The sequence below is a fragment of the Tachyglossus aculeatus genome, chromosome 1, assembly GCF_015852505.1.
Source record: "Tachyglossus aculeatus isolate mTacAcu1 chromosome 1, mTacAcu1.pri, whole genome shotgun sequence".
NCBI lineage: Eukaryota > Metazoa > Chordata > Mammalia > Monotremata > Tachyglossidae > Tachyglossus > Tachyglossus aculeatus.
In genome coordinates, this window is record NC_052066.1 from 45,851,315 (window position 1) to 45,864,059 (window position 12,745).

The window sequence follows — 12,745 nt, forward strand, 5'->3', positions numbered from 1 at the left end:
AGTGGAAAGAGCACAGCCTTGGGAGTCAGAGGTCGTGGGATCTAATCCCGGCTTCGCCACTTATCAGTTATGTGACTTTGGGCAAGTAACAACTTCTCTGTGACTGTTACCTCAACTGTAAAATGGGGGTTAAGACTGTGAGGCCCAAGTGAGACAACCTGATTACCTTGTATCTCCCCAGCCCTTAGAACAGTGCTTGGCACATAGTAAGTGCTTAACAAATGCCATAATAATTCATTATTATCCATTACCCCCTCTGTAATTGTCATGGGAACTAGGAAACTGGCATCACAAGGAAATAACTAGACTTAAAATATGACAGGGAAGTCAAAACTAGCCTTGTGCTTGCTATGCATTCCTGGCCATCAGAACACAGGTTTGTCTACTGGCACAGAACTACGAGAGGTAGGATCCAGTGCTGAGGCCTTCTGCTCTCTTGTTTTCTCTTTCTCCTCCTCGGGTGGGGACTGGTTTTGGCAACAAACTCAGAAGCATGTCTAGGTTTTTTAAAAAAATAAAATGACCTTTGAGCCAACAGGAGACCTTAAAGTGCTATTTTTAAAATAAAGCATGGGAAAAGAATTATTTTAATGTAAATCTTTTATCTCAGTAAACATGAAATTCTGTGGTGGAGGCACAAGGAGGAACTGCATACTGTGTGAGAGGTATATGAAAATTAAAATATATTTCTTACAGGCAACACATCTGTCAGCTAAAATACAAGTTTCATATAAGATGCCTGGAGTCTGCATTATTTAGTCCTTAATTAAGAACAGTGATTTTTATCTAGAGACAAAATACTGATTTTTAAGAAGTTTTTTTCCTCAGCTTATTGGTATCCCTTGATTTTATTTTTCAAGAAATTTGTAATCACTCAACTTAAAGTGAATAGTGCTTTGTGACTTTTTAAAGGTTTGGCAGGGGGGAAAACGTCACTCCATAAAACCTATTGAAGTACTCTTTGTCAATAAAGCTTTGATTGGAGGAGTTAGATGCCAAAAATCTCTTACTTTCATGCTTTCAAGTATTCATTGCACAAAATTTGTTTTCTCCAGAGGATTATAGCTGATTCCATGACGTTTTCCCTGCCAAGAGGGCTCAGCTTCATTGTAGACTGAGAGGAGACATTGATAGGCAGAAGCCAGGGGGGACCTGAGGGCTGCTTCAGGACTCTCCCCCAGCAGGATTTTGCTGCAATGGTCACCTGAGTGGAGCTTAAAGGATCTGAAAAGCGAAAGAAATCTGAGGGCCAACAACTTAAAAAATGTAATCCCTTGGATGTGTTATTATGGGCTTCCAGTGAAATAAAATAGACATGCATTGTTTGTTCCTAAAAGTGCTGGAATCAAAAATAACTGTGCCACTAAGCCAGCAGGAAGGAAGAACTGCTTGGGTAGGGAGAGCCGTCCAAATGTTCCCACAGCTTAAGAAGAAACAGGATGCTCCTCCTGGCCATGTGAATGTACCCTGCTGGAAAGGACATATATTAAGCCCCGCAGTCTCAGGGAAAGAACACAGGCCTGAGAGTCAGGAAACCTCAGCAGTGTAGCCCATGAGGAGTAGTGTTGCCTAGTGGCTAGAAAATGGGACTGGGATTCAGAAGGAACCAGGTTCTAATCCCACCTCTACCACTTGTCTACTTTGTGACCTTGAACAAGTCACTTCACTTCTCTGGACCTCAGTTACCTCATCTGTAAAGTGAGGATTAAGTCTGTGAGCCCCGAATGCTACAGGGTCACAGTCCAACCCAATGTGCTTGTTTCTGCCCCAGCATGTAGTAAAAGTGCCTAGCACATAGTAAGTGCTTAATAAATACCACAATCATTTTTATTGTTATTACTAGTAATAATAATCATGACTCTGGCAATTGCCTGCTGTGTGGACAAGTAATAACATCTTTATGCTGGAGTCTCCTCATTTGTTCATTCAACTGTATTTATTGAGCACTTACTGTGTGGAAAGCACTGTATTAAACACTTGGAAGAGTACAATATAACAATAAACAAATGCATTCCCTGTCCTCAATGATCTTACAGTCCAGTGACTTTAAGAGAAGCAACATGGCTTAGTGGAAAGAACACAGGCTTAGGAGTCTGAGGTCGTGTGTTCTAATCCTGGCTCTGTCACTTATCAGCTGTGTGATTTTGGGCAAGTCACTTGACTGCTCTGTGCCTCAGTGACCTCATCTGTAAAATGGGGAATAAGACTGTGAGCCCCATGTGGGATAACCTGATCTCCTTGTATCCTCCCAAGGGCTTAGAACAGTCCTTGGCACATAGTAAGCACTTAACAAATACCATTATCATTAGTATTAGTAGTAGGAGAGACAGAAATTAATATAAATAAATAACACAGAAATGTACCTAAGTGCTGTGAGGCTGGGAGAGGGGATGAATAAAGGGAACAAGGCAGGGCAATGACGCAGAAGGGAGTGGGAGAAGAGGAAAGAAGGGCTTAGTCAGGAAAGGCCTGTTGGAAGGGATGTGCCTTCAGTAGGGCTTTGAAGCTGGGGAGAGTAATTGTCAGATATGAGGAGGGAGGGCATTCATGCAGATTCAATACCTGTTCGCCCTTCTACTTAGACTGTCTACCCCATGCCGGGCAGGGACTGTGTCTGACCTGATTACATGGCCTAGTGGAAAGAACAAGGCCTTGGGTGGCAGAAGACTTGGGTTTGAAGCCCAGTTCTGTCACTTGCCTGCTATGTGGCTTTGTGTGGGTCATTTAATGTCCCTGTGCCTCAGTTTTCTCATCTATAAAATGGCCATTAAATACCCATTCTTCTTCCCCTTTAGATTGTGAGCCTCGTAATGGAGAGGATCTGTGTCCAATCTATGCCCTCCTCTACTTGTCTACTATGTGACCTTGGTGAAGTCATTAAACTTCTCTGGGCCTCATCTGTAAAATGGGGATTAAGATTGTGAGCCCCATGTGGGAAGAGGACTGTGTCCAACCTGATTAGTTGTATCTACCCCAGTGCTTACAACAGTGTTTGGCATGTAGTATGTGTTTAACAAATACCATCATTATTATCATTATTGCTATACTGTATCTATTATCCTGTACCTTCTCACTTGCCTTGATCTCATCAGTCTCACCATCAACACCTTGCCCATGTCCTGCCTCTGACCTGGAACACCCTCCCTCCTTAAATCCGACAGACAATTACTTTCTCCACATTTCAAAGCTTTATTGAAGGCACATCTCCTCCAAGAGTCCTTCCCTGACTAAACCCTCCTGACCATTTCCCCCCTCCCTTCTGTATCACCCTGACTTGCTCCCTTTAATCATCCCTCCTCCCAGCCCCACAGCACTTATGTTCATATATTTAATTTATTTATATTTATGTCTGTCTCTCCCTCTGTAACGTAATTTCATAGGCAGGGGATGTTTCTGTTTATTGCTATCGTACTCTCCCAAGCATTTAGTACAGTATTCTGCTCATAATAAGCACTCAAATGTGATTGAATGAATGACTACCACTGTGTTTGGTCTTCAGTATCTGCTTACCAAATCCCACAGTTGTTTTTATGAATCTTATGACACTGTACCTTGATCTGATTTATTTTCATACCCCAGGGTGTTTGATAGGAGTCTGAGAGAGGTGATAAGAACCAGAGCAGAAATCAACAGTCCCTTTGCAGACTCCAGGATGATCAGATCCAGGGGTAATACCCATGTTCCCTCCCCAGACATCAGGAGCAAGCATCCAGTTAATGGCTTTAATCTGTTATCAGGGCATGATACTGGTGGGAGACCCCCCCACACCCACACCCACACTCCTAAGTATCTCCTCCTCTTTCAGAATATTGTCCACAGCTCTCCCCCACCCAGGCCCTGTCCATATTTGAGAGCCATTCAGATGACAACTTAGCATCTCAGCTCAGAACTAGACGCATCCGGTATAGCCAGACCTGCAGGAGCTGAGGCCTCAGTGAACATCTGACAATGTCTGACCCCTTACAGCTCTAGGTGAGGTGTGTCTGAAGATTTTTGGGGGTAGGGGTGACCCCTGAGGGCTGCAGAAAAACTGAAAAAGGAGGCCTAGAGCTGTGGTAGTTCAGTTGTCAATCATTTCCATTGACCACTTACTGTGTGCAGAACACTGAACTAAACACTTTTGGGAGAGTACAATATAACAATATAACAGACACATTCCCTGGCCACAACGAGCTTACAGCCTAGAGTGGGAGACGGACATTAATATAAATAAATAAATTACAGATATGTACAGAAATCCTTTGGAAGCAGGGAAGCAGCGTGGCTCAGTGGAAACAGCACGGGCTTTGGAGTCAGAGGTCAGGGGTTCAAATCCCGGCTCCGCCACTTGTCAGCTGTGTGACTTTGGGCAAGTCACTTCACTTCTCTGGGCCTCAGTTCCCTCATCTGTAAAATGGGGATTAAGAGTGTGAGCCCCACATGGGACAACCTGATTACCTTGTATCTACCCCAGTGCTTAGAACAGTGCTTGGCACATAGTAAGCGCTTAACAAATACCAACATTATTATTATTATTATTATTATTTGGGCTTGGGGTGGGGGATGAATTCAGGGAGCAAGTCATGACAATGCAGAAGAGAGTTGAAGAAAAGGAAAAGAGGGCTGAGTCAGGGAAGGCCTCTTAAGGGAATTGTGCCTTCATTATGGCTCTGAATTTGGGGGGAGTTACTTGTCTGATATAGGGAAGGATGACATTCCAGTCTGCCAACCCAGCCCAACCCCTTCCAGCTTCTTTAAGCATAGCCAGCCTCACCACTATCTCTCCCAACCGCTGTGAGCATAGACAGGCCCATCACCTTTCCTTCTGGCTGCTATGAGCACAGGTAGCCCCACCACCATCCCACCCAGTCACGGTGCGTGCACGTAGCCCTGCTGCCATCCCTCGTAGCCACCATTTCTTGTGGCAGCTATGAGCACAGCCAGCTCCGCCTCCCTGCTCCACTCACTCTCCTGACCAGGAACTATGGTTAAGAGGATGGGATCAATCAATCAATCAATCGATCATATTTATTGAGCGCTTACTGTGTGCAGAGCAACCTGGCATGGAGTAGTGGATAGAGCATGAGACTGGGAGTCAGAAGGTCATCGGTTCTAATCCCGGCTCCTCCACTTGTCTGCTATATGACCTTCGGCAAGTCGCTTCACTTCTCTGTGCCTCAGTGTCCTCATCTGTAAAATGGGGATTGAGACCGTGAGCCCCATGTGGGACAAGGACTGTGTCCAACCTGAAACTGCCTGCATCCACCCCAGGGCTTAGTACAGTGTCTGACACAGAGTAAGTGCTTAACAAATATGATAATAATTATAATTATAATAATGATAATAATAATAATGGCATTTATTAAGCGCTTACTATGTGTGAAGCACTGTTCTAAGCGTAGGGAGGTTACAAAGGTGATCACATTGTTCCAAAGGGGTTCAGTCTTAATCCCCATTTTACAGATGAGGTACTTGAGTCCCAGAGAAGTTAAGTGACTTGCCCAAAGTCACACAGCTGACAAGTAGCAGAGCCGGAATTTGAACTCATGACCTCTGACTCCAAAGCCCATGCTCTTTCCATTGAGCCACACTGCTTCTCTAATAACAACAGTCTCGCTCCACACAGCAGGAGCCTGCACCAAGTTGCTGCGATGCTGACTCTGAAGCCTTCATGATCCATAGCCTTAGAGTTTCTGCTCAGCCTCGTCCCCAGCACCCTGTATGTGGCCTTACCCCCTTGCCATCCTGGTATTCCTGACCTGCTTTGCCCAAGCCAAGCAGGGAGAGGGTGAAGCAGTGGCATTAACTCCTGGACTGTGTTCTCCTGAGCTACCTGACCACTGGCCCACAGCACTGACGCTCTGTGCCTGCTCACCTGAGCTCCACCTTGGGTATTACCCGAGGGCAGTGAAGAATGTGGCAGGGCCACAGCACAGGGCCTTCACACTCCTGCACTGCCGGTCTACCATCGCACCCCACCGAAGACCCTTGCTACCCTTCCCACCAGACCTCTGATGCAATAAGCCATTGGAGAGGGGAGAGATGGAAGCAGCAGGAGCCTCAGGTGGCCTTTACTGAGCCATTCATTCAATTGTATTTATTGTATGCTTACTGTGCGCAGAGAACTGTATTAATAATAATAATAATAATAATGGCATTTGTTAAGCGCTTACTATGTGCAAAGCACTGTTCTAAGTGCTGGGGAGGGATACAAGGTGATCAGGTTGTCCCACATGGGGCTCACAGTCCTAATCCCCTTTTTACAGATGAGGTAACTGAGGCTCAGAGAAGTTAAGTGACTTCATCATCATCAATCGTATTTATTGAGCGCTTACTGTGTGCAGAGCACTGTACTAAGCGCTTGGGAAGTACAAGTTGGCAACATATAGAGACAGTCCCTACCCAACAGTGGGCTCACAGTCTAAAAGGGGGGCTCACAGTCTAAAAGGGGGCAAGTGACTTGCCACGGTCACACAGCAGACACGTGGAGGAGCCGGGATTCGAACCCATGACCTCTGACCCCAAAGCCCATGCTCTTTCCATTCAGCCATGCTGCTTCTCTAACTGTATTTATCGTATTTATTGAGTGCTTACTGTGTGCAGAGCAACCTGGCATGGAGTAGTGGATAAGCATGAGACTGGGAGTCAGAAGGTCATGGGTTCTAATCCTGGCTCCTCCACTTGTCTGCTATGTGACCTTAGGCAAGTCGCTTCACTTCTCTGTGCCTCAGTGCCCTCATCTGTAAAATGGGGATTGAGACCGTGAGCCCCATGTGGGACAGGGACTGTGTCCAACCTGAAATTGCCTGCATCCACCCCAGGGCTTAGTACAGTGTCTGACACAGAGTAAGTGCTTAACAAATATGATAATAATTATAATTATAATAATGATAATAATAATAATGGCATTTATTAAGCAATTACTAAGTGTGAATCAATCAATCAATCGTATTTATTGAGTGCTTACTGTGTGCAGAGCACTGTACTAAGCGTTTGGGAAGAACACGTTGGCAACATATAGAGACAGTCCCTACTCAACAGTGGGCTCACAGTCTAAAAGGGGGAGACAGAGAACAAAACCAAACATACTAACAAAATAAAATAAATAGAATAGATATGTACAAGTAAAATAAATAAATAAATAAGTAGAGTAATGAATATGTACAAACATATATACATATATACAGGTGCTGTGGGGAAGGGAAGGAGGTAAAATGAGGGGGATTGAGAGGGGGACAATGGGGAGAGGAAGGAAGGGGCTCAGTCTGGGAAGGCCTCCTGGCGGAGGTGAGCTCTCAGTAGGGCCTTGAAGGAAAAAAGAGAGACCTAGCTTGGCGGATGGGCAGAGGGAGGGCATTCCAGGCCTGGGGGATGACGTGGGCTGGGGATCGATGGCGGGACAGTTGAGAACGAGGCACGGTGAAGAGATTAGCGGCAGAGGAGTGGAGGGTGTGGGGTGGGCTGTAGAAGGAGAGAAGGGAGGTGAGGTAGGAGGGGGCGAGGTGATGGACAGCCTTGAAGCCCAGGGTGAGGACTTTCTGCCTGATGCGCAGATTGATTGGTAGCCACTGGAGAAGCGCTAGGGAGGTTACAAAGGTGATCACGTTGTTCCAAAGGGGCTCAGCCTTAATCCCCATTTTACAGATGAGGTAATTGAGTCCCAGAGAAGTTAAGTGACTTGCCCAAAGTCACACAGCTGACAAGTAGCGGAGCCAGGATTTGAACCCATGACCTCTGACTCCAAAGCCCATGCTCTTTCCATTGAGCCACGCTGCTTCTCTAATAACAACAGTCTCGCTCCACACAGCAGGAGCCTGCACCAAGTTGCTGGGATGCTGACTCTGAAGCCTCCATGACCCATAGCCTTAGAGGTTCTGCTCAGCCTCGTCCCCAGCACCCTGTATGTGGCCTTACCCCCTTGCCATCCTGGTATTCCTGACCTGCTTTGCCCAAGCCAAGCAGGGAGAGGGTGAAGCAATGGCATTAACTCCTGGACTTTGTTCTCCTGAGCTACCTGACCACTGGGCCACAGCACTGATGCTCTGTGCTGCTCACCTGAGCTCCACCCTGGGTATTATCCGATTATCCGAGGGCAGTGAAGAATGTGGCAGGGTCACAGGACAGGGCCTTTGCCCTCCTGCTCTGCCGGTCTACCATTGTACCCCACTGAGCACCCTTTCTTCCCTTCCCACCAGGCCTCTAATGCAATGAGCCACTGGAGAGGGGAGAGATGGAAGCAGAGGGAGCCTCAGGTAGCCTATACTGAGCCATTCATTCAATTGTATTTATTGTATGCTTACTGTGCACAGAGAACTGTAATAATAATAATAATAATGGCATTTGTTAAGCGCTTACTATGTGCAAAGCACTGTTCTAAGCGCTGGGGAGGGATACAAGGTGATCAGGTTGTCCCATGTGGGGCTCACAGTCCTAATCCCCATTTTACAGATGAGGTAACTGAGGCTCAGAGAAGTTAAGTGACTTCATCATCATCAATCGTATTTATTGAGCGCTTACTGTGTGCAGAGCACTGTACTAAGCGCTTGGGAAGTACAAGTTGGCAACATATAGAGACAGTCCCTACCCAACAGTGGGCTCACAGTCTAAAAGGGGGGCTCAAAGTCTAAAAGGGGGCAAATGACTTGCCAAGGTCACACAGCAGACATGTGGAGGAGCCGGGATTCGAACCCATGACCTCTGACCCCAAAGCCCATGCTCTTTCCATTCAGCCATGCTGCTTCTCTGACTGTACTAAGCGCTTGGGAAAGAACAACAATAAACAGTGACTATCTCTGCTGTCAACATGCTCATAATTTAGAGGGGGAGCTACAGACATTAATACAAATAAACAAAATTACGGATATATACAGAAGTGCTGTGGGGCTGGGAAGGGGGAAGCGTAAAGGGAGCAAGGTAGGGCAATGCAGAAGGGAGTGAGAGATGAGGAAAAGTGGGGCTTAGTGTGGGAAGGCCTCTGGGAGGAGATATGCCTTCAATAAGGCTTTGAAGTGGGGTGGGGAGTAATTGTCTGTCGGATTTGAGGAGGGACGGCATTCCAGGCCAGAGGCAGGACATGACATCAGGATGCCAAGAACCACACTGTTGTCCCCCCACCCTTGCCATCCTGCAGAGGTCTCAAAATGCCTTACCAAAGGACAGGGGAGATAAATTGCACAGAGCCAGTAGGTCATGGATTTGACCCAACCTGCTTTCCCTCCATGCCATCCCAGGGGTCCTGATATGCCTTTCCTGAGCAGGGTAAAGAAAGGGCAAAGCTACAGTGTGAGAAGGTGATCTCAGCCTCCTCACACCATGGCCCAAATGATCACCCCACCAAAGGCCTGGGCCATCTCCCCCTGTGTTGTCCTGGGAGTCTGGACCTAGCATGCAGTTGGCAAAGACTGTACGATAATCACCGTGCATGACCTTGGCCCTCACTGGCCTCTGGGCCCATGACTCAGGATGCCAGAGGTTCATGCTGTGCTTGATCTCCCCAAGAATTCCAGATAGAGTCAGGGAAAGATGTTTGATTTCAAAATATTAAAAAGAAAGAAGGGAAAGCTAGCCCCAAATCCCAATTGCATCACACCCCTGGATAGACACCCTTCTATAACATACAAATTCAGGGCTCTCTAAAGTTTCTTAAATACACCAAGGTCTAAAAGGTGTATTCACAAACAGAATATGGCTGGATCTTTCATATGATTATCAGTGGGGTCCTGGATCACCGCTCAATTCTGTGGCAGGAGCAGCAGTCAGGAAGACCACGTTTGAGGGTGGGGGACTATGATTGGTAGGGGCCGTTGTGGTAGCCTGGGAAATTTTCCAAACAGGGTTGGGAGGAGAAGATGAGTGAGGTGGGGAAGTGGGATTGGGAAAGGATTCTGGATTTTTTTTTTCAAGATACTTTCTCTCTCTCACATGCACACACTCCCTCTTATTCTCTAAAACTCTATATCCCATTATGGTCTCACTATTCTCTGGAAACAGGGTGATTTTAGGAAAACTTCCCCCAATGAAAACTGTAAAACATAGACTGTAGAGATCACTCTGTGTGTCTCTGTGTCTCCATCTTTCTGTGTCTGTCCTCCGTGTCTCTCTTTCTCCATCTCTATGTGTCTTTTCTGCCTCAATGTGTCTCTATTTCTCTCTCCCTCTCTCTTTTTGACAAGACTCCTAGGAGCACTTTGAGTCAATGACAGATCATCTTATGGAGTCTTACATATTCTTGCTCAGGAGAAGCAGCGTGGCTCAGTGGAAAGAGCATGGGCTTTGGAGTCAGAGGTCATGAGTTCAAATCCCGGCTCTGCCAACTATCCACTGTTTGACTTTGGGCAAGTCACTTAACTTCTCTGTACCTCAGTTACCTCACCTGTAAGGATTAAAAGCTGTGAGCCCCCTGTGGGACAATCTGATCACCTCGTAACCTCCCCAGTGCTTAGAACATTGCTTTGCAAATAGTAAGTGCTTAACAAATACTATTATTATTATTATTATTGTTAATCTACCACTATATTTCAGACCACACACTTTGCTCCTCTAACACCAACCTGCTCACTGTGTGTCCATATTGTTTCTCTTTCCATGACCCCCCTGCTCATGGCTTCCCTCTTGCTGAGAATTCCCACCTCCTTCATATCTGAGAGACCAATGCTCGCCCCATTGCCAAAGCCTTTCTAAAATCATATCTTCTCCAGGAAGTCTTCCCTGAATAACTTCTCTTCTCCCCACCCTATTCTCCCTTTTGTGTCATCGATATACTTGAGTTCACACTCCCTAGACCTTTGTTATTCACCATCCACCAACCCCAGAACAGTATGTATATACTTTCCTACTCAATTGTGAATATTTTGGTTGATGTAGAAGGACATGTGAAGCCAATGAAGGGTTTTGAGGAGCAGAGGGGTGTGTACTCCGTGATGCTTCAGGAAGATCTAGCTGTAAAATTGTGGGCAGGAAATGTGTCTACCAACTCTGCTATATGGTACTCTCCCAAGCAATTGGTACAGTGCTTGACTCTGTACCATTGATTGATTGAGGAAAGTTCATGTAGCATATATTGGAAATGGGAGGGACCAGATGCAGGGAGATCAACAAGGAGGCCGATACAATAGTCTCGCCATGATAAGACCAGAGCTTGTGCCAATATAGTAACTGTTTGGATGGGATGGGTCAGATCTGTTGATACTGTGTTGGGGGAAACTGCAGGATTTAGCAGTAGACTATAGCAATTAGAATAATTGTGGTATTCAGTGCAAGCTATGTGCTAAGCACTATATTAAGCACTGGGGTAATTACAAGGTTAAGATTTTGGATACGATCCCTGTTGCCCCTGGGACTCACACAGCCATAAGGAGAGAGAGCAGGCATCTTATCCCCACTTTTACAGGTGAGGAAACTGAGGCACAGAAAAGGACATCACAGCAGCCAAGTGATGGAGCTGGGACTAGAACTCAGGTCTAGACTCCTGCTGGGTCACCTCGTTTTTCAATGAAGATTAAAAATGAGGGATGAAGGAGAGTGATAATTCAAAGCTGGTGCCATGGTGGTGAGCTTCTGGGAAGGAGGATGGCAATGCTTTTGAGCAAGATTGGAAAGTTTAGTAGTGATAGTAATAGTTTTTATTAAGAGTGTACTATGTGCAGAATGCTCAAGTAAGCACTGAGAGAGTATACCCAGATGGAAATTAGAAACAGACCCTCTCCCTCACAGGGCTTGTATGGACATATCAGGAGTGATGTAACACTAAATCACAATACAAATATACAGAATAGACTCGAAATCCTGGAGGGAATGGAGGAGTCTGAAAGTGCAAACTAACAGTTCAGTTTTAGACATACTAAGTTTGAAGCACCACAAACATCCTGGTGGAGATATTTCTGAGGCAAGAGGAGATTCAGGATGGCAGGTTTGATAGATTTGTAAGTGGCAGTTGAAGCCATGTGAGCAAATGAGCTCCTCTAGAAAGAGCAGGGATAGAAGGAGAATAGGGACGCAGGACAAAACCTTGCAGGATACTAATCTTTAAGAGATGGGGAGGTAGAAGAGTTACCCCCTCAAGGCTGTAAGTTCATTGTGGACAGGGAATGTGTCTGTTTATTGTTCTATTGTACTTTCACTATAATGCTCTGCATGCAGTAAGCACTCAATAAATATGACTGAATTGAACTTAGTCATTGAATGAAACCGAAGAGCGATCAGACGTTTGGAGGAGAGCCAGGTTAGTAATATATCAGCAAAGCCAAGGCCTAAGTCCACTTCCTCTGCCACTATAGGAAGGGTTAACTTCTGTGAGGGGGAAGCATTCATTCAATCGTATTTATTGAGCGCTTACTGTGTGCAGAGCACTGTAGTAAGCACTTGGGAAGTACAAGTTGGCAACATTTAGAGATGGTCCCTTCCCAACAACGGGCTCACAGTCTGTCCAACTCTACTATACTGTACCCTCCCAAGTCAATAGTACAGTGCTCTGCGCACAGTAAGCACTCAACAAATACCACTGACATACTGATTCTTCCTGGAGGCTTTCCAAAGTAGGGAGATAGAAAAGGTTGATCCTTAATACATCTGACAGATTGATCTGCAGGGCAGGAGTGTGCGTTTGTATCTCAGACTTGCATATATATAGACCCTTACTCTGGGGCAGTGTTCACTACTGCAGAAAGTGATATCAGTGTCCAGTGATGTGGCAATAACTTGATGATGTGCTTCCAACCTAGACTGTAACTGAATGCCAGAACTGTGAAAGTTCCAGTTATTTTCACGG